This window comes from Centruroides sculpturatus, unplaced genomic scaffold (assembly GCF_000671375.1).
Source record: "Centruroides sculpturatus isolate CEXI.00-Female unplaced genomic scaffold, Cexi_2.0 scaffold1996, whole genome shotgun sequence".
In the NCBI taxonomy this organism is placed as follows: Eukaryota; Metazoa; Arthropoda; class Arachnida; order Scorpiones; family Buthidae; genus Centruroides; species Centruroides sculpturatus.
In genome coordinates, this window is record NW_019386098.1 from 20,968 (window position 1) to 47,470 (window position 26,503).

Genomic DNA, 26,503 nt, shown 5'->3' on the forward strand with positions numbered 1-26,503 from the left:
TTATATTAAATCGTAAATATTTTCAAGCTATCTGGCGTATTAATGGATGGTTAACGATTTATTCTCTATCGATATATATATATTTTTTATTATTGAATTATTTATTATTAAATTATAAATAACTTGTAAATTTTTTTTTCTTTTTTCTTCAATAGTCTATACAGATTTAAATTGTCCTATTCTCGAGTTTGAATGGTGTATACTGTAAACAGAAAAACGATATATCAACTAACCCAATTATCTAAGTGCCATTCTACAAGTGTATTTTTTTAAAAAAAGAAAAGAAAAGTAAAGAAACAAAAGCGGGACAAAAACTATAAGTTCTATTTTTTGACAATCCTTCGTTGATGTCAGCCAATTACAACCAAAAAATGTCATTCGTCCTTATTGAAGCAGAAATATCATCTCATAGAAAACGTTATTCTTTTATAAGTTGCACACTTCTGTTTCCTCTCTTTCTCTCCTGTCTTTTTTTCTTGTTTTTTTTTCTACTCTTCTGCTATTTTTTTAGCCACTTGTATCATATAAATTACAATTCTGATATTATCTATATCTATATTCTAGTCAAACAATCTTATAAACACAATTTTTTCTACGCGTAAAATGGTTGGTTAGCATCAAACATATCACACGCCCATTCAACTAATAGAAAACGAGATTAGAATGGATGTTACGCAAATTTCGCAGATTATCATAATTTGACAAGCTAGAATAAATTGCACAGTAATCTGAATTATTCTAGAATATCCTTTTACGTATTATTATAGGATTAATGGAATTGGAAAATCGTTAGCTATTTTACTGATTTAAATATCTTGTTTGCCTTAAAGGAATATTAAGTGAGAAGTAATATTTAATGTAGGCTAATATTTAAGTAAAGAAGTTTTTTATTTAGAGTTAAAATTTAATAAATTTACTACAAAAATTATTATTATTTTTATTTTTTGAAAGTTAAAATTTATATTTTAAAACTTTCTTTCTTTATTTTTTTATTTTTTTTATTTATGCTTGCATTTGTTTGTTAAAATTAACTATACGAAAATATTTATTCAATGGTTGTAGAGACGTGCTTAAATTAAATGCCTTTAAGATAATGGCTTTTATATCAAAATAAATAGCCTGAAGTATGTTTTCCCGTATCAAATATGATGTTTATAGCCGAAAATGCACTGGTTTTAATATTTTATCTTAAAAAAAATCTTTAAAGTTATTTTTAACATCACTTACGTCAAGGTTCGATGGTAACTTTATATAATATATACACACACAATATATATAAAAATTGTATGTGTATATATACCTATACATTTTTTAAAGAAACTTAAAAAACAAAACAAGTTTTTAAATCACATTACAGCATAAAAATCGAAAGAAATCTACGCAGATATTTTCTGTTTAGGACCCGTTGTTTTTCTTTAATATTTATATGATACACATCTTAAGCATAAATATTATTTAATAATCCCGGAGTGGAACATGTTGCTATCGATTGACATAAATGGATCGAACACCTTAGAAATTTGAGGCTAGTATTATGGAGAAAAGAGATAAGAGGCAAGAGCCAGGACAGGATCTTCCTTAATATCTACCACTATCAGCTTTCCAGACATAAATGATTTCTATTTATCCACTTTACTATTAACCAATGGAGTGGTATACATCGAGATATTACAGATTCAATTATTATGGATAATAGATAAAGGCGTCACTTATATATAAAATAGGCTATTTAGATATAGGTTATTATTAAGAATGTATCAAAAGAATTTTTCTCTAAATATTTTTCTAATAGGGAAATTTTTCTTTAATGATAAATAGCCACACGTCTGTAATTTTTTTTTCTTCTTATTTAACTGAGTTATTTGGAGGTTAATACCCTAAATCGCTTACTTTGCCAAATGGGTCATGAAATTTTTAAAAGTACTTTAACCGATCGATAGAGGTGTCCGCAATAAATACATTTAAACTAATTGCGAATATTAAAGAACTTAATTGAGATATTGAATAAGCCTAAATCGATTTTTAAACTAACAAATTTATCACTATTTGTATATATAATTATTTATTTTAATAATTTCTACAATTAAATATTCGTAGTTAACGTGGTTACAATGCAAAAGAAAAAAAAATTAGTGTAGAATTATTCAGACAACCTAAAGAAACTGCAATGAATAAACTAACAGCGCATATATATATGTGTGTGTGTGTATATCCCATTCGGATGACGTTTTTACATAAATCAGCGCTTCTTTTGAGCTATTCTCGAATGATATAACATCTAAGTTGCCAGCAACATAAAGCATAGGCATACTATTCACTAGGGAGAACAAAGCCTTCTCTGCATTTTAGCGAGATGTTCGCTAACTCTCGACTTCACAAAAAAGGAACTATAAAGTAAATATTGAATACTGAATGTAATTCAAAGAATTTAGATAATGTAACTTCACACTCCTTGCAGAAACACCCTAAAAATTCAGATTTGAATTTTAAATCGGAAATATTTCATCTTTAATAATTCTACATTTTTTTTTATGTCTTTACAAAATACGTTCAACGAACTTCTGTACTTTTCCTTAAAAAGAAAAAAAAAATGTTTAAATAATTCATTTTTTTAAGAAACAAATTTTAAATTTTGGGTTATTGTTTGTAGTGTTTAATCCTTTTTAATCCTTTCCATAGTAAATAGATTTAAGGTAGATTAATTAACAAGCAAAGTGACAATACTAGACCGACTGAGCGTGATTTGAAGCTATTACAATGAAAGGATTTAAATTTGTCAGCTTAGGGATTTATACATTCTTTGTTTCTCCTTCATTTCGCTGAAGGCAACAAATAGAAAGAGAAAATGACGTGACATAGAAAATACTCCATGAATGCCAAGGCGATTTAGAAGCAAAGCAAACGCAATGTTGATTGATAAGATTTGCAAGATTCTGTTTCAAACAGGACAAATGGCTCCAAAACCTCTTGCATGGTTTAAGCAGGATTAACTGGATGCAGATATATTCAATTTAATATAATGCCGATTTTCTTTTCGTCCTTAAATCATTACAGAAAAGTACTCGACGTTATAAATATTTTATTTAGAAGATTAATTTTTATTAAACTCTAAATTGTTCTACATGCCTTCAAATTATCTTTTGTATTCGGTTAAGATCTCTTATAAGAGTAATTTTCCTCGTAAGTTAACTTCCAATATATTGGTGAAAGCACTTTCATTGGAAAATTATAGAAGCTTATCTATAGTATTTGTGTCTAGTTCATTTCTCCGTTTATCCCGGAGTCTTTTCATAGATTCTGATCACTCAAATCTAAATTCTCTGGAAATAGCTTGTTTGAGAGGTTATTAGAGCAATACACATGACTAAAGTATGCAATTGGTGGTTCAAAGCTAAGCGTAATAGATTGCATTATTGTTGGTTGAGTCATTGAGCCAAGCGCGTTGACTCACCTCTAGGAGCAGAGAAACAAGGTGACCATTGTAATGGAAACTATCGACAAAGCCAACCTGCTGTCGGAAGCTTAGTGTTAATCCACTTGCTGTTTCTGCCTCCAGACAATCTGCTAGCGACTCGAGTCATAATTGAATTACGAGTTGTTACATGGCGTAGCTAGATGTTAGATCAAGCAATATAGGAAAGGCAGCATGTGGAATGTTAAGGAGAAATTCCAATTCAGCCAAACTTCATTTGGAATGTTGAACAAATTCTTCTTTCGTAAAGTAATCGAAGACGTTACCCAGTCACACTTATAAATCAGAGATAATGGTCAGCATATACTATATTATTATTATTATTATTAACAGTTATATAATTTTTTGAAATATGTAAAAATTTTACATGAATTTTTAAATCTATCATCAAATATACGAGTCGATATCAAAGCTAATTTTAATTTAGAAAATTATGAATAAATCTTTAAAGAGAGAAAAGAAAAATTATTCCGTAACTTGAATAGATTTTAAAAGCATCATTTATATGCGTTTACATAAAATAAATATATAAAATTTACAAAAATAATTATTAATTATTTACATTAAAATGAATGAACGAATCATCACATCTCTGATATATAAGAGACAAAATATATATTATAAATATTTGCATTTATAAATTTTTTAACCCTTTGAGAATTTGGTTCGATATTCAATAAGTAAAGAAATCAAATATAGTTTTTATTTTCTGTTCCATATCTATGGTTTTCATGAATAAATAATGCAAAAAAAGCGAAACATCAAAGAAGAATATTCTATTTTATTCTCAAATTTCTTCTATTTTATTATAACTTATACGAAAAAAAATAATAAAATTAATTTTAAAACTATTTTTATATACGAAATTCTTTGCATCGAAGACAAAACAATCTTGTAACGAATTCTTTAATTGATTATCGTGATATGTTAACTTCTGATCAATAATATTTTCAGATATAAAGATATTAACGATCGAATATGTATGATTCTTTTGTAGATTTATAAGTTTTATATATATATATATAAAGATGAATGGGAGATATGAATCTGTTTAAATTTATAGAATGCAAGAAAAGAAATTGTAAAGTCAGAAAGGCGTTCAATATCCATCGATTTGAGAAACAGCTTTTCATCTACAGAACTTGAAGGAATAAAAGGAGGAAGAAAATAGAGGAAAAAAAAAGGAGGGATGCAAGATCAGAAGAGCAGACAAGTTGTAATTTTACGGCGCAATTCCCTAATCTGAAGAAGGGACTGAACATTTTATCGTCGTTTGGGAAATTTAATTTGAAATCTTCTGACGCCCTCCCAGGACGATCGATGTAAGTAATCGAATTAGCTGTAATTTTTTGTCTTCCAGATTAAGGAAACAGAAACACTGATCGTCCCTTTTTCTTCTTCTTTATTAGAATAGAAACCAATGTTTTGTTATTTGTTTATTCTAAAAGATTTCTTCAAACGAATGAAAGAATTCGAGACCAATATCCAGGTGTGACTTTTCCGTAACTGTTTCTACTCAACGTTTTGTATTAAAAAATAATAAAAAAAAAAGGTTCTTAATATAGAGAAACTTAATGAAAAAGTAAATAAGCATTTTTTTTTCTTTTCCTAAAGTTTACCTCATTAAGAATACCGAAAAAATAGTACACCGAAGAAAATAAGATGCATCATTTAACACTTTATAAATTAGCAAAATGATAAAAACGAATTAACTGGATGTAACGTTTATGATGAATCCAATGGGTAACAGTTGTTTACGATGAAGATAAAAGTACTAAATTAGTGACGAATTAAGGGCATAAGGTAATGAAGCAACTGATAACAATCATAAAGACATTAATCATGTAAATTAAGTTGATACATTGCAGAATTAATTTACTATACACCATTTCTATATAAATAAAATAATTGTGGAAACAAAAAAAATTAGCTTATGTGATCTGACTTGTCAGCAATGTCGTTTTAATAACAGTTTTAATCTTTCATAGTAAATTATAAATCTGGAAAAAGCCGAAATTTTAATAACATAATTATTAGGTTTTATCTGATAATTTATTCTTGGATAAATGGGGCATTGTACTTTATCCTTAGGTGTGGTCATACTGATGCTTTTTAAGCTGGCTATTTTGTACTAAATATTATAAGAAACTGTCTTCATATATTTTGGATTAAAACTTTATATGGAAGTTAATAAATAATTTAAAAAATTCTAAAAAATTTAATCATAATAAGCTTAATCAATTATACTTTAAAATTGTAATATATGTATATGTATATTAGAGATTTTTATAAAGAATATTTAAACAAATTGATAAAAAATTTTAATAAATATATTTAAAAATAGACAAATGATAAGTATCGACGTTGACTATTAATCTATCATCTTAACATTTTCAATATCAAAACAAATGTATTAATATGAGAAATGTAAAGCTATCTATTCTGATTCGGTATGAATTTTTCATTGATTTTTCTTACATTTTACTTTATTAATAAAATGTAACTTAAAATATATTAATTAAAAATTTTATAATAAAATTTCTCTTTCAATTTTCTAATTAATAACCTTAGGTCTTAACGGGAGTTGTATTTAATATTTTCCAAAATATCCTCACCGTATTAGCAAAGTTTATTAATGATAATTATCTGATTTAATTATCAGTCTATTAATTAATAATAATTATCTAGATTACTAAGATTTTTAATGAGTTAATTAAATATTATTAATTAAGCATTTAGAGTTTAAGGATATAGATTCAGTAAACTTGAATCTGTTATAGAAATTTTAATTGGGACGAAAATAGAAAAAGAATTTGAAATTTTTCACCTGTCAACGTGTTAAGATAATTAATATATTTTTGTTTCTTTAGATAAGAAAAATTAAATGAAGTTAAGATAAAATATATAACATAAATAATTCGTCAGTGACAGTCACTAATATTAAAAGGTAGTAGTTATAAGAAAGAAAAGAATGAAATATCGTCAAGCCAAACTTCTGGTCAGTAATGTGTTACGTCCAAATAGTCTTTATGGCTTTGACTAATGAAGTCTTGCTATACCATGGCAAGTAACGAGACAAGTCCATCAGAAATAAGTGTTGATGCCAACATTTTCTCGAGAGTGAGACGTACAATACTTCATATATCAGATATTTGCTTCTCTTAAGTACAGTTTGTACTTGTTCCAAACTCTTCAATTATAACTTTAGCAACTTTAAAAAAAAAATAAATTCTCTTTTCTTTACACTAGCAACATCCTGTTATCAATCTATAAGATGGTTATATCAGTTTATAACCTAAGAAAATTATTTCTGAACTATCAGGATCTATTAAAGAAAGGGTAGAAAGTCGATTGAAGCTATTTTAGAAGATATAAATCTGTGATAACATTGTAAAGATGGATACTCTAATGGGAAGAAACATTAGATAGAAAAACAACTTATATTGCGATCTAGTTTATCGATCGCAATTAAGTTTGTACTGATAAGAATAAACGATCGAGTTTTCGTTGTGTATATATATCTACTATATAAATTCTCACGGGATGTAACATAATGAACAAAAGGTTTCTTTGGAAAATATGGATTATTGCGATAAATGAACAAAATTCAATTTTTTTTCCTTTATTATTATTTTTTTTTTTTCTGGTTCGATAAATAATTTAGATCAAATTGAAAGCCGATATTCTAAAAAGAGGAAAACTTTGCCGAGAAAAAGGATAAGTCAATTTTAATGTAATAAAATATAACATAGTTTTATTATATTATTATAGATATTGAAGATATATATATAGAATGGAATATTGAGTAAAACGAAGAAAAGTAAAATTCGTTATAGGATAAAATATAACTTTGTATCTGAAAATGCGATTGAAGGAAAAAGCACAATTTATCAGTTTACAGCACTATGATTTTTATGTCAATGTTAAAACATAGTTCACGTCAGGAAAATACAACAAAATTTATGATTGATGTAATTGTGTTGACAATGGCTCAGTCTATTGATTGTCTCATCCGTGGGATTAAAGGATGGAATACTACCACATTTACAGTTTCTAGTATATGCTCTATGCAGAAAGATAAAATTTTAATACATTCCAAAAATTTTAATAATATATTTAATAAACGCTTATATAAATTCTGTTTATTTCAAACCATAAAAAAAAAACAGAGAAAAATATATGTTTACACCAGAAAAATATTCTTGTAAACTGAATCAATTCTATCTTTAACGAAGAAAATAGGAAAGAGTTCAATTTTTTATTTTATTTTATTTATAAATATCTCTTTACCTTTATCTATCAATATACATGTGTATTTTTTAGTAATCAAATTAATCATTCGAGTGTATCGGATTTTATATTTTAGTTTCATTTTCTTTAATCAATCAATCAAAAATTAAATTACAAAATTTTTTTTTAATGTTATACAAATATTAAATAACGATTTTTTTTTAAATTAAAATAAATATTTTTAAATACAAATCTGCAGATATGTATGTTCATATACTGTTTTTAAATTTTTTAAATGTATTTAATACATTTACCTTTTGTGGATGTTATTTAAAAGATTATAAGTTATGTATTTTTAATACTAAATTTACTCTTTTTTTAAAAGAATAAATGTTTTATAAGTGAAACAATTCAATAAATTTCGAAAATATTTTGGCTACAAGCCAAACTCTAAATTGAACGATAAATAAGATTGTTTCCAGATATAATTGGTTTCAAATATTTTATTACAAATATAATAAGCTAATTTTATAAGAAAAAATATTATAGATAAACACTAAAAAAAAAATAAATAAATTACTTTAAAAACATTTTACATAATTCATGTTTTAAGTTAAGTGTTTTTAAATATTTAAATTTTAATATTTATTATATATAATCTAAAAATAGAAATACAATGTTTCAATTTTAAAGAATATTGTAATAGGAGAATATAAAATTTTCTTTTATCTTATAAAAAATTAAATATCTTTTCATAAAATTAATCAAATAAATATACTCAAATATTTAATTATTAAAATAACATCGTCTTTTAAGTAAATTATAATTTGAAATCATATTACTTTGAATGTATTTTTATAGCATTAAATTTAATTTTTACATATGTATATATTTATCTCTAGACACACTTGCATATAAATAAACAAATCTAATTTTAAAGAAAGGAAAGTTGTTTCTTAGAAAGAGAAAGTAGGGAATATTGAAATTCAGGTTTACGACGAACAAAAACAAATTCAGACATTGAATCTTGGACATATTCTCTTGTATAAGATTGTTGCATGCATGCCCCAGAGAATTGTCTGTAATATCATTTGTTAGAGAAACTCAGTACTCAGTCTGCAGTATGTATCGTTAGCCAGCTGTTTACAGTTTGAACGTCGATATCTTTGGCAAGTCAACAGCTCACTTGGCTGTAATGTTGAAATAAAGACTATGTTGACTGTGGTGTATTGGAATCTACTTAGTTAAAACAAAAATCCCTATCAGTTATCACCAATGACGAAAACAGCTGCCATATTTCAATTTAAAATCGTATTAATTTATATAACTGTCCCCCCTGTAAATAATACTTCACTGCGCATACAGGTAATACTGCAGTGAAGTATAACAATAAAGGTAAAGAAATATTTTATTTCATTTCTCGTAAATTAGTGTAATAAATATATATATTTTAAAGTTCATTTATCGCGTGTGATAGATTTATCTTTAACGTCGTTTAAGAAAAAATAATTTCTTTAAATAATTATAGTTTAAAAATTATTGATAAATACAACATTACATAAGAATAAATGTGAATAATTATATTAAAATATATTAAATATAATAGGAATAGAATTTATTATGTTTGCATAATATATATCGCATTATACATAATTTTCAACTTGCCAAATAGTAAATTTGCAAGTATAATTTTAATAATGTTCATCTATACAATATTAATGTTAAGACTTAGTTTACACAGCTAAGAGAAGTATGAACATATATAGTCAATATTGTGTCTGCTTTTGTCACGCACGTAGCTACAACAGACTGGTTATTATTGGAAAAGCGCTTATTCTAATGATTAATAGAAAAACACACTAATAAGCTTAATGCTAGAATAATCTTACCTTAAACAGGAAGAAACACAATGCCTTGCTTTGCATCAGAAGTCCAACCGAACCTTAATACACTTAACTGTCTGATACCGTTAATAAATCTGGAAATGATTCACGACTCGTAGCATGCCCACCCCGTTGCAACTGCGATAGAAATTATGTGTTTCCACGTTAATTTTCTATTTGTATATCGTTTTTCGCCTTCCAGAGAGTGAGCTACTGTTCCTCGTTTGTAGTCGTGCACAAGGAGATTTCGCAGGGTTGCTTGCGGGCTGCGGGTCAATACTCGGGTCTCGTCCATTCTCTCGAATGTGGGGTACAGATAGTGGGGATGTTTCTCTGTCGTGGGCGTGGTGTCCTGGCAGCGGTTAAACTACTCCAGTGCATGGCGTCAGACCGACTGTTTCGGTGTAATTTGGTCCTTGCTCGCCATTTTTTCTTAACTCCAATAGTCAACTCACAACCACAAGACGTTCTGTTGTTTAAAGAATAATATGTACACGGTTATTTAATAATAAATTCTACATGATTATACATATTTTAAAAAATATTTATTTATTAAATAAAAATAGCAATTTCTTCAAGAGAAAGAGAAATAATACTTTCAAAATTGATACATTTAAGCATCAATTTAACAGAATGGTCGTATAGTTTAATGATTAAACATTAACTGACGAATTTACGATTTTAATAGGACTTTCAAGAATTCATACTAGAATTACCGCTTTGCTCTAACAGGAAATAAACGATAAGCTCGTAATGACTAGTAAAACTTTGTTTTTGCCATTTTAAAACTTGCAGTTAATATTACTGAATTATAAACCTTAAATATTTCTATATTTAGGAAAAGTAAATGTCATTTTAATTCTCTTTTGTAACTTTTATTTTCTAAATTTTTATGAAGTTGTTATTGAGTCTGATTATTGTCATATTTTTTTTCCATTTATCAAATTTATAAAATATATTATTTATACGTACAAAATACTCATTTTAAAAGCTTGAATTATAAATGAATGTACATATTTTAAAATACAGAATCATGAAATCTATTCAAAATTGTAAGATGTAAAATTTAAAGGATAATTTATAAAATATATACAATTTCAAGAATAAAAATATTTTAAATTTAATTTAAAAAGATTGTTTTAATTTATTTTCAGTTTTAACTGCGTTTAAATAAATAAATAAATAGAGGATATTCATTTGAATTATTCATTAATATATATATATATTTTTTAATATCTGAAATAGCAAATCAATCTTGTTTGTAAGATAAAAAAATAAATAAATGTAATAAGAATTAAATATGTTATTAAGATCTTTTTCCCTTTCGGCTAATGATCATTAAGAATAAAACATTGATATAATCAACAATTTGTTACAGCAAGACGTTTCTGCTTGTTATTGCTGGTCATTTGGGTGCAGAATAGCAAATCAGTCAGCCACATATATACAACATCTCTTATGGGTGCCATTACATAAAGTTTCAATCCTTTCAATTAGGTAGAGTTATGAGAATTCGAAATATGAGCTCAGTTATAATTAAACAATTCGCATTTATTAAATTTTAATACGTACTTTTAAAAGCAATTTACCAGAATTACGCATAATTATTTATCTACTTTAATAGTTATTTAATAAAATATTTTAAAGTATCGTAAGTGAATTAATTTCTCTATCTTTTCTTCTACATCGATAATTTGCGCGAAATATTATTAATATATGAATTCTCTCTCACTCAAAATCACTTAACTCTTCTCGAATACCTAATTATAATCCTAAAGCTATACAGGTAACAAATATCGTTTCGTCAGAATCTAAACGATGGCATTCTCATGCTTGATGAACACGACAATCCAGTAAGACTTTCAAGAGTAAAAGGTGAATGACATTATCCAACCCTATAGTGAATCGTAATCCCACTGAGCCGAAACATCTCGTGCGAAAATCCTCTCTAATTAATTAAGCTTGAATGTACATACGACAGTTACTGTAGAATAGTCGGTTTGAGTACACAAACTTCATATCTTCCACGTGGCTTTTCGCTATACCGAGTGGAAGATACAAAGTTTGGATTACTAGTGTTTATCTTTGACAGCCTTTTGAAGTCGTAATTAACAATATACACCTCTGTTTCTATTCTGATTTTTATACCGACGAGCATTAGAAAAATCAATAACAGAATGTTTACGGGACAATGCACCCTGGAAAACTATCTGGAAATTTAAACATTTTTCAATAAAGATAAGTTGGAAAAAAAAGAAAAACAAACTCTTTTGTTACGAATAACAGTATAACATTACAGGATCGATATTTTAAAAAGGATTTATTGTCATATCTATTCAAGTTTATCGAATTAACCTACTTATTTTTTGGCAGTTTGAGTAGTGAATTACAGGTTTATCAATATTTTTGTTTATTTTCGGTGAATAAATCGGATTGAGTGTGTTTGCATTCACTTCAACCGATATTAAAATTGTATTATTTACTTTAGTGGGGATGTTTTTCCCCCATTCATTTTTTTTCTTTCTTACTTTCTGGATGAGTTAACTGTGAATTTATGTGTATAAAGAGCGTAAATTAATTTAGTGTTTAGATTTTTGGGAATAAGACTTCTTTGAATTCCAAGCTTTTATCGGAATGCGGAAATTCCAACGGAAATAAATGGCACAAAACGAAAAAAATAAACAAGAAGAGTAGCTTGGACAGGAAACTGCTCTCGTTATCGTCACTTCAGCATTCAGCATGGCGGATTGACAAATTTCCGGAATATGACGGAATTTCCTACGATAAGGATGAATTTCTACTACAAAGGAAGCTGTAGTGCTTCTATCGATAATTTATTCTCCCCTTGAAATAATGTATTTTTATAGTTTTAGCAAAGAAAAATTTTCAATAAAGTGATAGAATATAACACATTTGACATTAGGTCAATATCGCGTTTAATTAAATAGAAATTTTACCTGATATAAAAAGAAAAATCGATTGTATCAAAATGTCAATTTGGACACTTTCCTTATCCATCGCATGTAATCGAATGTATTTCATTTTTTTTTTAAAAGATTTATAAGCAAATGAAAGTTATATCCATTTAATTTAGCTAATTCGTGATTTTTCAGAAATTTTTAAGTGGACGATTATTAAAAGGTATAGTAGAACACGATATCATTGTCGAAGTTAGTATCCTTGGAGATACTAAGCAATGTCCCAGCAGGCAACAAGATCGTTCGCTACTCATGAACCATTCAAAACGTCTTCGGATTGGTTGTCATGGAAACATCTAGGAGTGGTAATGACATCTCAGGACGTGAATGAAGGAATCTGGCAAGCTATAAATTTGTAATCGAATCTCTCCTGCGGAATTACGACGTTGGAAATATGCTTTCGTTAAACGTGTATTGAAATGAGGTGTTTTCTTCGCATATTTTCAGAATAAACTCTTTCATTTTATATATACACACAAACATTTTAATAAAAAATAATTAAAGAAAATTTGATTAAAAATTACAATTTCAAATTAATTAGATTTTTAAAAGAATTTCATCCAATTAAAAGTTAATATTTTTCATAGTCGGTAACAATTTATCTTGTAATTTGTTTAAAAACTTTAATGAATAAGATTAGTGATTTAGATGAGCAAACTTAAATTAACAGTAAATAAAAAGAAGGAAAACAGTATTTTATAAATTACAGTAAGCATCTTTAGCCTATTGTTAACATAAATTCATATGATTTTAGATAACATTTAAGTATTTAATTAACTTAATATGATAAAGTAAACAATTTACAAAATATAAATTAAAAATTTCGTAAAAGAAGTTACGAATTAACTTTTATTTAAATAGTTTTAGATCAAATGCATATTGGAGAAAAATTATAATTTAAATATTATTTTAATATCCGTTTAGTAAAAGAAAACAAATAGGTTTNAGATGGAAGTTGAGTTGAACTATTTTTTTTTTTTTTTACAGTGAAAGAAGTGACATATTGCTACCTGTCGAGAGAGAGGTCAGGCGCTTTCATAAGAAAATATATTGGAAAACAAATATTGTATAGGCATTAAAAGAAGTTTTAACGGTTGTTGAAATTATTATGGAAATTTATACAACAAACGGGTCACGGTGGTTGCTAAGTAACATGACTGTGGTCTGCCAACAGTAAAACACACAATGGAATGATGGGTAGTGAATAAATGTTCCTCAGGTGAAAGAAAATTTCGACATTTACAAACGTTATACGTAAAAATTCATTTTAATATAATTTATTTATGCTTACTTACATTTAATTTTATTTTATTTAAATATTTCTTTTATAATTTTCTATCCGAATTTCACTATTTTCACGTCTTTCTCCTTGAGTTCTGCTTCTGGCATAACACATAACTGCGCAGTGAAGTATCCTTTACAGGCGCAAAACGTTACATCATGCTCAAATAGATCTTATCGTAATTTCTCTATCAAATATTGATTATGCAATGATATATTTCTTGGAATCAATATTAATAAATACGAATTTATATTATTTTATTAAAGTTTAGCTTTATGCTTAATATATTTTACAAGACGTTTGTTTTTTTTTCCTATGGAAGCATTTCATTAAACTATTCAAAGAGTTACTACTTAATTCATTCGTATAATAATAATATTTAAAGCATTTAAAATAAAAGTATTTTCATGATATTTTACAAACCAAAACCATATTTTATCACTGGGAATTCATACCCATATCTATTTTATGTCCGCAACGACATGCGATTAAAAATACATGAAAATTTTCAAATAGACGTGTCTATATTTTTGATATATACTGCACTTTAGTTTATCTCTAAATTCTATTAGTGCTTATCGAAAATTCTGTTTACCTTCTCGTTATTTAGACAAAGTTAAAACCTTTCTACACTTTAAATATATATAAAGAATATTTTACAATGTGCATAAAATGCTTAGTGGTTGATATTAAATGATGTCAAAAGGAAGGTTCGAAATATCACGTGATTGAAATATTCATAGGTGAGCTTAAGCAAGACGACAGCCAAAGATAGATGAGATTCGAGATAAAATGCACGCATGCGTAATCGTTTTCTCACGTGAGTATTTTACTCCCCCCCTTTCTTTTTCCTTTTTATATCCTCGTGTTTCTGGATTCTTGTCTGCACGACGACCTTTCAATGAAGTACGTTTTATTAAGAAACGAATTTTATATCAGCCAATAGGATTTTATTTTACTGCTCGTATTTATTATTGCGTGCAATTAGTGATGCAGAAAGGAATTGATTCAGTGAAACCATATTTCCCTTATAATCGAGATTTGTTAATAAGCTAGTGATGACATTTTTTTATTAGTAAATATTTAACGTTTTCCGCACAAAATGTATTATTTTAAATAATGCAAATTTCATATTTTATAGTAATAAATCATTAAAATTCTGTTTTTTTTTTGTTTTAAACCACAATAAAATTTTAAATATAATTAAAATCTCTATTATAATTATTGATTCTATTCTTTAAAAATAAAAAAATAATAATAAAAAAATGAGGGAAGTAGGCAAAGAGGAAGTTGATTTTATCATGATAATTTCCAAGGTCGGTGCATAAGGAAGGAGGAAGAGAAATAAGTTACACGACATTCGCATGTTTAATTCACTTCAAAAAACATTTCTTCGATGCCAGAGATAAAGAATAAATAGTCCTCTTTAACGTAAATTAAGGCTCGTTAAGGCTTTCTAAGCAAAAGGCTGAACTTTAAAAGAAACTTCCGAGCTTCTGAAAGGCTTTCTTGAACCGTTATAAAGGCCTGGAAGCTTGTCATATGCCACAGAAACAGGCTAATAACCGATCCATAATACAAATTAAGGCTNAAAAAAATAATAATAAGAAGAAAAATGTAGCAAGTTAGTGCTCTATAGATTCAAGATAGCCAAATGGGATTTGAACTCGGATGTTAGGTTCACATGCGTGGGAAAAGGTTTTATTTGGAAAACATCTCTTTTTTGTCATGGGAATCCTTCTTTCTCTTGAGAAATTACCTAATAATTTCAAGGGGGAATCGAATGATTGTTTTCTATTATACTAGATCTAGTATTGGAGCTTGTATAAAACAAAAGAGTTTTAATGTTCAAATTTATTTTTTAACAAAAAAAAAATATATATATATATATTATATCAAATATAATATTACTTTTAAAGAGTAGACAATATCTAAATCTGGAAAATTTCTTGGATGATTAAACGTCAAGAAAAAGGAAAAATAAGATTAAACGATGTTATGCGTCTTACTCAATCATTTTGACCATTTAAGTAAATAGTAGATTGGTCACAGTGGAGTTTCTCTCTCGTCCAAAAATGATAAAATTTTCAAGAGGTCATCTCGCCTCAATTGACTATAAATCATACATGAAATATTTACAAGTAAGGTAAATTTATGTAGAAAATTTCATTTTTAGATATTAAAAATCATATTTATAATAATATTTTTTGCATATTTTTAATTATATTTTTATATTTCTCATATAAAAAAATCTTCATAAAATATAGGCCTATATATATATATATATATATATATTTCATTAGAGATGTGTGCTCGAAAGAACGGTCGTATTATTAAAAATACAAACTTTACAATTGTTTTCTATTTAAAAGATTTTAATAAGTAATTATCACAGAATATGTAAAATTATATAAATTAATTTTTAGAATTTAATTTAATTACGAAAAATAAATAAATAAATCAAATGTAATGAAGAGAAGAATGTTAAATATGATTTATGTATGTTAACTATATTTATTATTTTTATTTCTTTGTCTTCGGTTTTAAATTTATTAGAAATTTAAGAATAAAATGAAATGAGTAAAATATTAAAATATCCATTTAAGTTGATGTAATCTAAACCGAAATATCTTTAAAACTCGAAGAAAATCTTTAGAGAAAACAACATTAAATTTCAATTGCTCCTTTCACGATGTAGTATTATTAAATTAAAATTGTTTAAATTTTAATTTATTGCGTCTGCATTCAAATGGAAACGTAGCTAAGATCTCTTCTCCACTTAGAATAACAGTGTTTGGCACATATAAGACAAACGTTTCTAGAAGAGAATCTATTGAATTATAAGCTCGGTATCTTACCTCTCTTCTCTGTATGCTCATTAATATTCATTTTCGGTCACTAATTGCTCGACGGTTTTCGTGCAGCCAGCTCATAGGAGCAAGATATGGAAAAGAGGGAAATCCATGCCACTGCAGCTATCATTTGTTTTAATTATGAAGACTGTCACAACGCGAAAACTTTTGTCTTTTAGTCATTTCAATATAAAAGATGCATTTTATCATAGTCGACAGCGTAAAATTTGTATATAATTTTCTTAATAGATTAAAACGGTTTTAATTCATTAGAAAATGTTTACTTTTAAAATATATCTTATATAAGAGAATATACATTTATGTTTAGGTAGTAACATGTAAAAAAATCGATGATTCCATTAAACGTTTTGTACATAATGGAAGAGATATTTTTCCAAAAAATCGTAAAATTGATTTATTAACTAGGTGTTCATCGTCTTTATTTCGTTTCATGGTTTTTATTTTGTGATTTATAACGACAGGTCGGCACTCTTAATCTCTCAGCACCTTGGATCACTAGGCACATAGAAAGCTTTCGAATTCGGTGAAGCATTGCATGTAACCCCTCATGTGTACAAACTGTCCAGAACTGATTTTGTACAACACCGCAGGCATGTTGGTCTTCACTCTTAATCCGATCCGTTTGTCTTCCTTGAGACTGTGACTCTCTCTGGATTTTAGCCGGAGGAAAGAGATGTCTTCCTTTATTACATTGACAATAAATGACAACTCCTTGTCTCTCTTTTCTGACCCGTTGCACACACGTTAGCATTACAAATTGGGAATAACGTCGTTCTAAAATAAGCATTTTAACTAAAGAAAGTTTCTTTCTAGGCGAACGACGTTAGCAATGAAAGGAAATTTATAGATTCTAACAATCGAAGATCCTTATGTGTAGTGAATCGAAAACAGAGCATCCCTTGAGCACATTAAAGAATCTAACTTTTCTAGGCATCTTTTTTATATTATTTCTCTTGTTTAAAATTGTCTGTCTATTTTTTGTTTTGTTTATTTTAAGATAAATTCTTATGTTTGTTTAAACTATATTAAATTCAAGGTTAATATAACTAAGTAGATATATAAAGAAAATAAACATTGTTAAAGTTAATAAAGATGCACTCACCTTCAATTTGTAATACTGTTTAGTACACGTGTAACTTTATATTATCCAAGGAAAAATTTATTGATGTTTGTGTGAATGACTGGGATTGATTCCCTAATGGGAAGAAGCCGTCTTTAATGGTGTTTCCGCATTGAATCAAGACAGGATGTTTACGAGCCAGAATAATAACACTAACCTTTTACTTTTGAGTAATCAAGTTATAGTTATTTTAGCTTCAATAAGATCTAATAAGAATGCTGTATCTTATAACTTAAACACAATTATTTTATTTGAAATTGTTTATAGAAATAAAACAATTTTACTGAATTTCTTTTATTTAGATACTTTTATCTTCTATTAATAAATAACCTTTATTAAAATAAAACATTATTCAAATTACACATAATCTTATTTTTAAATAATAAAATAAGAGACGTATCAAACAAAATGGAAGTGTTTTCTTTTATAATAAAATATTANCATCTGACTACCCGACATAATTGGTGACTGCTCCATTTTCATTTTTTTTTATGGTACAGTACGGTTATTTTATGCTGCGAAACGAATTATATGTTTTAACATGTATTTCTATGGGAAAATGCATTTTGTATAACAGACATTTTGTATAACATTGTACTTAACAGACGTTCACCTGGAACGGATTAAGTATGTTATACGAGGCACCACTGTATATATATAAAAATTGCCTTATTTTAACAATAAATAATAAATACCTTCTTTTTAAAATCCTTATGAATTCTGTTATATGTTAAACTTATTCTGCTATAGGTTAAACTTTAAATGCTCTGGCAGTTTCCAATCCTAATTATAAAATAAAATTTAAAAATTATTGCAGAATGTTTAATTATTAATGTAACAATTATATATCCAACAGTACATATAAAACTTTAACATCAATATTAAAAATTAAGCAAAACAAATACAACAAAATCATCTAAAAAAAACCATTGCATTGCATTAATCATAAATTCAGGAAAAAACTTAATCTTGTTACTAATTAAAAAATAAAATTGTAATATATTTTTCTATTATAAATCAAAATTTCTCAAATTTCTCTCTCCAGACCAATGATAATCAAATACTCTTCTACAGAAAGTCAACAACTTGAAAAATTATTGTAGACTAGCGTGTCCCAATTTTTCCTTACAAATTGTCCATTAAATGACTTTTACCTAGTTAATGTTTTTCTTAATTGCTTCCTAAAAAAGTTTAAAAGAACAACACACTTTGAACTTAATTTTAAATATCATGAATAAATAATAACAAGGTTTTATTTATTTGATATTTGTGTACAGGGTGGATGGTAACTAAGAATTGAGAAATCCCTATAATTTCTATATGTATAATGCAGAGATAAAAATTATTTGACATGTTTAATATTTAACATTAATATTTAATAAAGGTAACTTATTAAATAGAAATATGAAAGCACATCTTAAAATTCAATGTAAGCATTGTCACCAGCCTTCTCAAATGACTAGATTGTGATATGGATGGACAGCCACTTCTCTGTGTCTGCAACCAAATACATGTAATCATTCAAAGTTAATGACCACATGGGTCATTAACTTTGAATGATAATTCTTGATTGTTTCCAGATGGATTCTGATATGATGTTCCTTCACCATAAGCTACCATCTCTACACAGCAACCACTAATTTCCACATCTCATAACATGCCATAATCAGTGCTCACTCCTGAACAAACAAGCTATCCACCATCTCTTTACTACTGTACATGTGGCCTCTCTCACTCACTGCCCAAACCACCAATGTAGGAATTATAAAATTCCATTGATCAATATCAATATACATACATACACAAATTTTATAATAATTGCATTATTATTACAAAAATTATAACAATTTCTCAATGTCTAGTTATTTCTCACCCACCTACATACAGTTGACCCCCCCTATAACACTGTTGATAATTCTGTTTTATATGAATTCCATATTGTACGAGTCACTTAGATTTTACAAATACGTGAGCCGTTCACAGCCTGGCACATGTATTTGTAAAATCTAAATGACTCGTACAATATGGAATTCATATAAAACGGAATTATCAACAGTGTTATAGGGGTTGACTGAATATATATACAGTATATATGTGTGTGTGTCCATTAAAAGATTTAAATAATTACAATTAACAAAGCGACAATTATTTAATTTATTAAGTAAATACAGAAGAAATTTTAGCGAGTTAATTACTTATCGAATAAATACGTGACGTAAAAGGAATGATTTTTCTTTTTTTAAAGGAGATAAATAATTGAAACAAATGATAATTATTCTTCTTTCCTTTCACAATAACAGAGTAATCGATGGTAAATAATTTAATTTTGTGTGGATACTGAATAATAATCTGTCAACGCAATGTTTCTGTGGGACTAAATCAACTTCACGGCGTTAGAACTAAAGATGAACACAAAGAAAGTACGAGGCCAAATTGGGTAGAGTGTACCTAGGATATAGAAATAGTGGGGTGACTCGATGATTCAACTGACTATTCACGCATATGGGATGGGAAAAATTCTTTATTAAAACATTCCCCGTCTAGTACGGACTTAATATGCATTAGTATAGCATGGGTAAGGTCGGGACAGCTGTGGCTACCTTCTATGTTGGATTTAATTAATATATCCTTCACAGGATATTGTAGCACTACTGAGTATGGACTGAGTCAGAGGACCCACACCCCTAATGGAGTCCAACAAGTACCGTTTTTGTGTAACTCTTAAGTATTGGCAGGTCATACGATTCGAAGGTCAATGAGGAAGAATTTTATTTTATTTTTTTTTTTTAAACTGGGAGTCAAAACGATATCGATAAGTTGATGACATGACACGTAACATAAAATAAAACGTCGCGAGTTTATTCGTGGCCTGACTCAATTATACAATGATAGATGGAAGTTGAGTTGAACTATTTTTTTTTTTTTTTACAGTGAAAGAAGTGACATATTGCTACCTGTCGAGAGAGAGGTCAGGCGCTTTCATAAGAAACATCTACAATAAATTTTTATTATGAAATGAAAAATAATGTCAATACAATGCTTTCATTGTTATGTTAATGATGCGACTGAGTGCTCTAAACTATTAATAATTCTCTTAATCATCGTCAAGAATTGTTTACCAAGAAAATCTTTATGAATATGCTATACACTTTTATTGATATATTTAATATTAAATAGGATAATTAAAAATATTTTGCTTCGATAAATCTTTAATTCGTAATGTAATTAAATGCAATATATTTTCAGTTCATCTTTGTTAAGGAATTTTTACAAAAATACAAAAGTTTTAGATAAAACTTTAAACTTTCTCTTATGTAATTAACCTTAAATCATATTTTATGACCTCTACCATAAAAATCTTCTTTAAACTATAATTCAAATTGATTTAATACGAATAAAACTCGCGTTTATTGCTACATTTATAGTCTGCATTCGGTATTAGCTTGACCTTTTCCTAAGCGGGTTGAGTGATTTCCGTTATGTGACGTCAACCGGCTCTACCCCAAGAAAAGAATGTTCTTGTGCACAGAGCCAAACAGACAGATAGAACGGATTGCCATAAAACAAGCTCGTCCATGTGGGTAGAAACTCGAATTAATCACGATAATGTCTGTAATTAAGATAATGAAATCTCCCGACCAAGAACTATTAACTGTAGGTACCCGCATAGCTATCCAGCCTATGGGTAGTTGTTAAAACATCTTCATGATGGTAGAGAATGCACAGAAGTTGAAGATCACAACTTTGCATGTTACCATGATTGCTCTGGCTAAAATCACTCCGCCCATCACAATACCGTGCATTGTAATGTGCACATTGAACATTGCAGTGTGTGAAGTGCATTATAATGATTATTCTCGTTTATTGGATTTCCCAGTAAATGTATGAAATCGTTTAAAGTATGCATTTTGAATTTGTTTAAATCTTTAAAAAGTACCGATTTGGAATTCAAATTTGCATTTAATTTATGTGTAAATCTTATTTATTTAATTGCATTTATCATAATAAAACTCGATAGTTTCTAAAATTATAATTTTTATCAGTTTTTTTTATGTTCTTTTCTTCTAAAATTTCACGTAAAAAATATATCAAATTTACAAATTGATTTTATTAAAATGTAAATTTATAAATGAATTAATTTATGAGAAAAACTGCGACCAAATAAAATAAATTTATTAATTAAACATATTAATTATGTAATATATTTTAAATTAATTATTATTAAAATCGATGACAGTTAAAATTATTTAAATTGAAGCGAATTAAAATGAAAATTACATCGAAATTAAATCGATAAATAATGAAAGGATACAAAATTGAAAAATTAAACATATTTAAAAATTTGTTTGAAAGTTTTCCAAATTAATTTTTATAGAAAAAATAAAATTTAAATAATAATAATAATAATCTTATCAATGAAGAACTAATCAGTAATGCTTTCAATTATAGAAAAATATTTTATTAAACCTAGTTTACATAGATAATTAATTGGATTTGAAGATAATCCTATAAGTAAGCTTGTGAATTAAATGCTACCGTAGAGAAACTCCGTCTGGAGACATTTCCCACAGTCTAAACTAGGAGACTATAAGGGGAAGTTAACGAAGGGGGGAAGAAAGAGAGCGAGGTCCAGTCTCAATGGTGACATCTGGACAAGGAGACCATATTCCCTTCATAAATCACCTGGCTATGTCTCCAGCGGACTAGTACTCTACTGAAGTAAGCATTGACGTATTGCCAGTGTAGTGTCGAGTTTTTCTGGATGGTTTGTTCGCCTCTCGACGTGAAACAGCTTGTGTGGAATGTACACGTCTTTTTATGTCTCATTTCAGTAAATAACAAGCAAGAAAAGAATACACTAAATGATAAAAAAAATAAAAAAAAAAGGCCAGAATATTCTGATTTTTACGATATTTTTTTTTCCGCTTACATTTTCGGTAAGTTCGGTAACAATTTTTTTTAACGTCACGAAAGGTCGTGACCTCTAATTATATTAAAATATTTTTAGGAATTTTATATTTTAACACGACAGTGAACCTTTATATGTGTTAGATATACGATAAAGGAAGAAAAGAGCGTGATTGTCAGCAGGTGTATTTGCGTATTCACGGAGTAGAATCGGATAGTATTGATCGTCATTGATTCATCAACTGAGAAATATTCTGTCTCCGGCGAGAATTACAAAGTCAAACAAGAGCCTGCTAATGACATCATCACGTATGTCCGTCTGACAAAGTCGAAGAGGAAGGGAAGCAAATCTTCCCATCTAATCCGACTCACCTCTGGAATAAGAGATTGCCAGTGGAAAAATCGATAAAATTGCCAGCCCTTTTCTCCCCTTTCCCTTGTCTCCTATACACACTAGGGATTTAGTCACGTGATTAAAACGTAACGAAGAGCTCTCGGCGGGATCGTCCGTCTAACGAGAGGAGTGGGGACGTCCTGCGGGATCTCGTACGTACTTACTCTCGCGAGAATGGATGTCAATTCTTTCGGTGTTAGAGTAAAGCAATGATTTGGAAGGTTGAGATTCGCTGAGAGAACAAGCCTTTCCTGTTACACAAGGACTCTAGGTAAACATTTGTTTATGCTACAGGGATATAGATTAAAGCAGTCTTTCCTGTCTAGCCGAAAATAATATATTCTTGTGATTTTTACAAAGAAAATCATTTCAAATATTTATTAAAAATGCGAATATTTAACTGATAAAAAAAATAATAAATGTTTTGAATAATAATTAAATGAGATTTTTAAAAAGTCTTTCTCCTGTCAACTCATAGGCATAAAATTAGTCAAATAATAACTATTCCCTCTCCACTAATCTTTTTTAATTACTTCACAATATTAACGAATCATACCCAAAGGTGTTCATTTAATCGTTTTCTAGTACGATATTCTATAATAATTTTAAAATCTTTTATCTCAAAATATATATATAGGCCTATTATAACCTTAATTTTCTACGTAATCACAACGAAATTCTGTTATAACACATCTATTGTTATGTAAACATATTTAAATATGAAACAACTTTATTTCTTTGATAGAATCGAGTTAGTAGCATCATTAAAATCAGAAGAAGAAGAAAAAAAAAGTGAATTTTAAATACATTACTTTATACAAAAGTCGGTTTAGAATATTAAAAATGACTCATTTTTATTAATAAAAAACGAAACTAGACAAAGGACTAGAAATTGTTGTATTTACATAACAATACGAAGAAGGCATATTAACACATTAAAAAAAAGTCTTTTATAATAATATATACTAAATTTTTACGATTTGGTTCCTTCCTTTATTATCCTATAGAAGGATTACTTACTATTGTTCGTCTTTGATCTTTATTGCTTCGTCGTATCACGTGTTCATGATAAAAATTAAAAATAAAAAAAATATATATATATAGACTTTGTATATACAAGATGAGTTGTCATAAAAATAATTCCGAAAAAAATTAAAATAAATTGAGAAATGTTCTATGTCATATTTGCATTTACGACTTTTCCACACTTTATTTTATTTATTTTTTTTTTTCCTTACTATTTTTATGAAATGGTCTCAAAGGTATAGTTTGAATATAAAATATTCAAAAGCTAGAGACAAATTTGCTATGAGTAACACAATAATGAGGTAATATTTTAAAGAAAATCTTACTAAGCCAGTTTCAATCTATTTTGTTTTTTCTTAAAAGAAAATAAAGTATTAACTTCATAAATTTAACTTTATATCTTAATATATATTTTTCAACATTTGGAATAGTTTAAAGAAAAATTAATTATATTTCTTTAGAGAATAATTGCACCGATTTTAAAAGTTATCTAAAAGATATTATTATTATTATTATTATTATATATGCTTATAAATAAATAAAACATAAAAATGAATTTATAAAATGTAATTTTACTAATTTAAATTAATTAATTAAATAAAATAATTTCTACTCGTTTCATTTTCTGTCTGATCTCTTCGATGAACATTTTCTAGCAAATCAATATTTAGTTTGAATTTTAATTATGATCAATAAATCTAAAAATTTTTCCTAATTGCAGTCGAGTTTAATTAATATCGGAAGTAATGGGAAAGCTGTAATTTTCTCTAACTAGCAAGAATATCAGATATTGTATAATGAAAATATAAGGGAGGTGTCACTAAAGGTCACCAAGGACAACGTTGTATCATTTAGTAGAAAATTTTAATAAATCCGTAAGGAAAGTACGTTAAAATTTTATTTAAAAATTAAATTAAGACCTTGGTTTAGAGAAAAATATCCAATAAATTATTTTAAGCGGAAAGCATTCGTTATTTTATGTAAATACTGAGGTTATGATAAGCGAAACCAAAAGAGAGAAATGAATATATTTGATATAAAACGTTAGAAAAAGAAGAATTTAATTGATTTTATTGAAATATGATTACTCAATGCACGATTGATCAAAGAAGCAGAAATGGGTAAGTATATTTCTTTGTAAATATATCACCAGAAAATTTTTAATATTTGTATGAATTAAAATATAGAATATCGAATGTTTTCAATTATCCTTCCATATTTTCCACCCTTCATTAAAGATAGTATACTAACTTTAAGGCCTCTCGGAGATCTGGAGTCACTCGTTCTTTCATAGTCGAAAGTATATTAAAAATACTTCAAAAATTGCAATATATTTTAAATAATAAATTTTTACAAAAATAAAATAAATTTCTTCCTTATTATGCAAGAAATTCAATAGAATAAATAATTCATAATAAATGTTATTGAGGTATTCGTAAATATAAGTCCTGGGTCAAACTGACCCTGATGGCAAGTCCTGGGTCAAACTGACCCTGATGGCCTGTGCGATAAAATCTATCTTATTAATATAATTTAATTTTTGTTTAAATTTTTTTGTATNAAGGTCACCAAGGACAACGTTGTATCATTTAGTAGAAAATTTTAATAAATCCGTAAGGAAAGTACGTTAAAATTTTATTTAAAAATTAAATTAAGTACAAAATTTAAATTAGTTTAATTTAAATTACTCTATAGAAAATTAAATGAGAATGTTTTTTTTAAATATCAGTTAAATTTGATCTGTTATATCTGCGAATAGGAATTTTTAAGTTTACTTTAAACTTTCTATATTTAGCATTTTATTTACGGTTTTATAAGCAAGAGCTTAAAATCTCATTGCAGTTACGTATTGAAAATAATGAATTTTTTAAAGAAAAATTTAAAAATTTCTTTTATAAAAATATAGAGGGGGGAGGAAAAAAGAAATTTGACCTTCTAGTCTCAATGTATCGCTTTGGGCAGGCAAAGAAGCGACAAGTTATCAAAAAAAGACAATTTATTTCAGACTAACTTTCTAGTATAGGATAGAATCGTCACCAAACCACCAACCTACGCCTTAGGCGTACATCATCTCACAATATAGTTGAGTTTTTATTCTTTTGCAATTTCCTTTTTTAGTTCTTTTTTTCGCATTTTGTCTAGCTGCAGGCATTGGCTACTTCAGTGGATAAAACTATACCGTAATCGTTACCCCGTACAATTTCTTATGTTCTAACGTGAAATTTACTGAGAAATATTCCAGCTGACGACATAACAGCAGGTGAAGATGGAAACAAGGTCTCCTCCCATCAACCAATGTCCGTCTTCGTGTTGAATTCTCATCATTAACTCACTCCG

The 26,503-nt window shown here is 27.5% G+C and overlaps 1 protein-coding gene across 1 annotated transcript in view; it reads right to left on the reverse strand.

The window, feature by feature from the left end:
• LOC111613576 overlaps nucleotides 1-9,806 on the reverse strand; it is a gene marked incomplete at its 3' end in the record, with an annotated part of 30,022 nt that extends 20,216 nt beyond the window's left edge. The window contains exon 1 of the mRNA XM_023354927.1: nucleotides 9,592-9,806. The remainder of the gene's footprint in view (nucleotides 1-9,591) is intronic.
• Nucleotides 9,807-26,503: the final 16,697 nt, after the last annotated feature.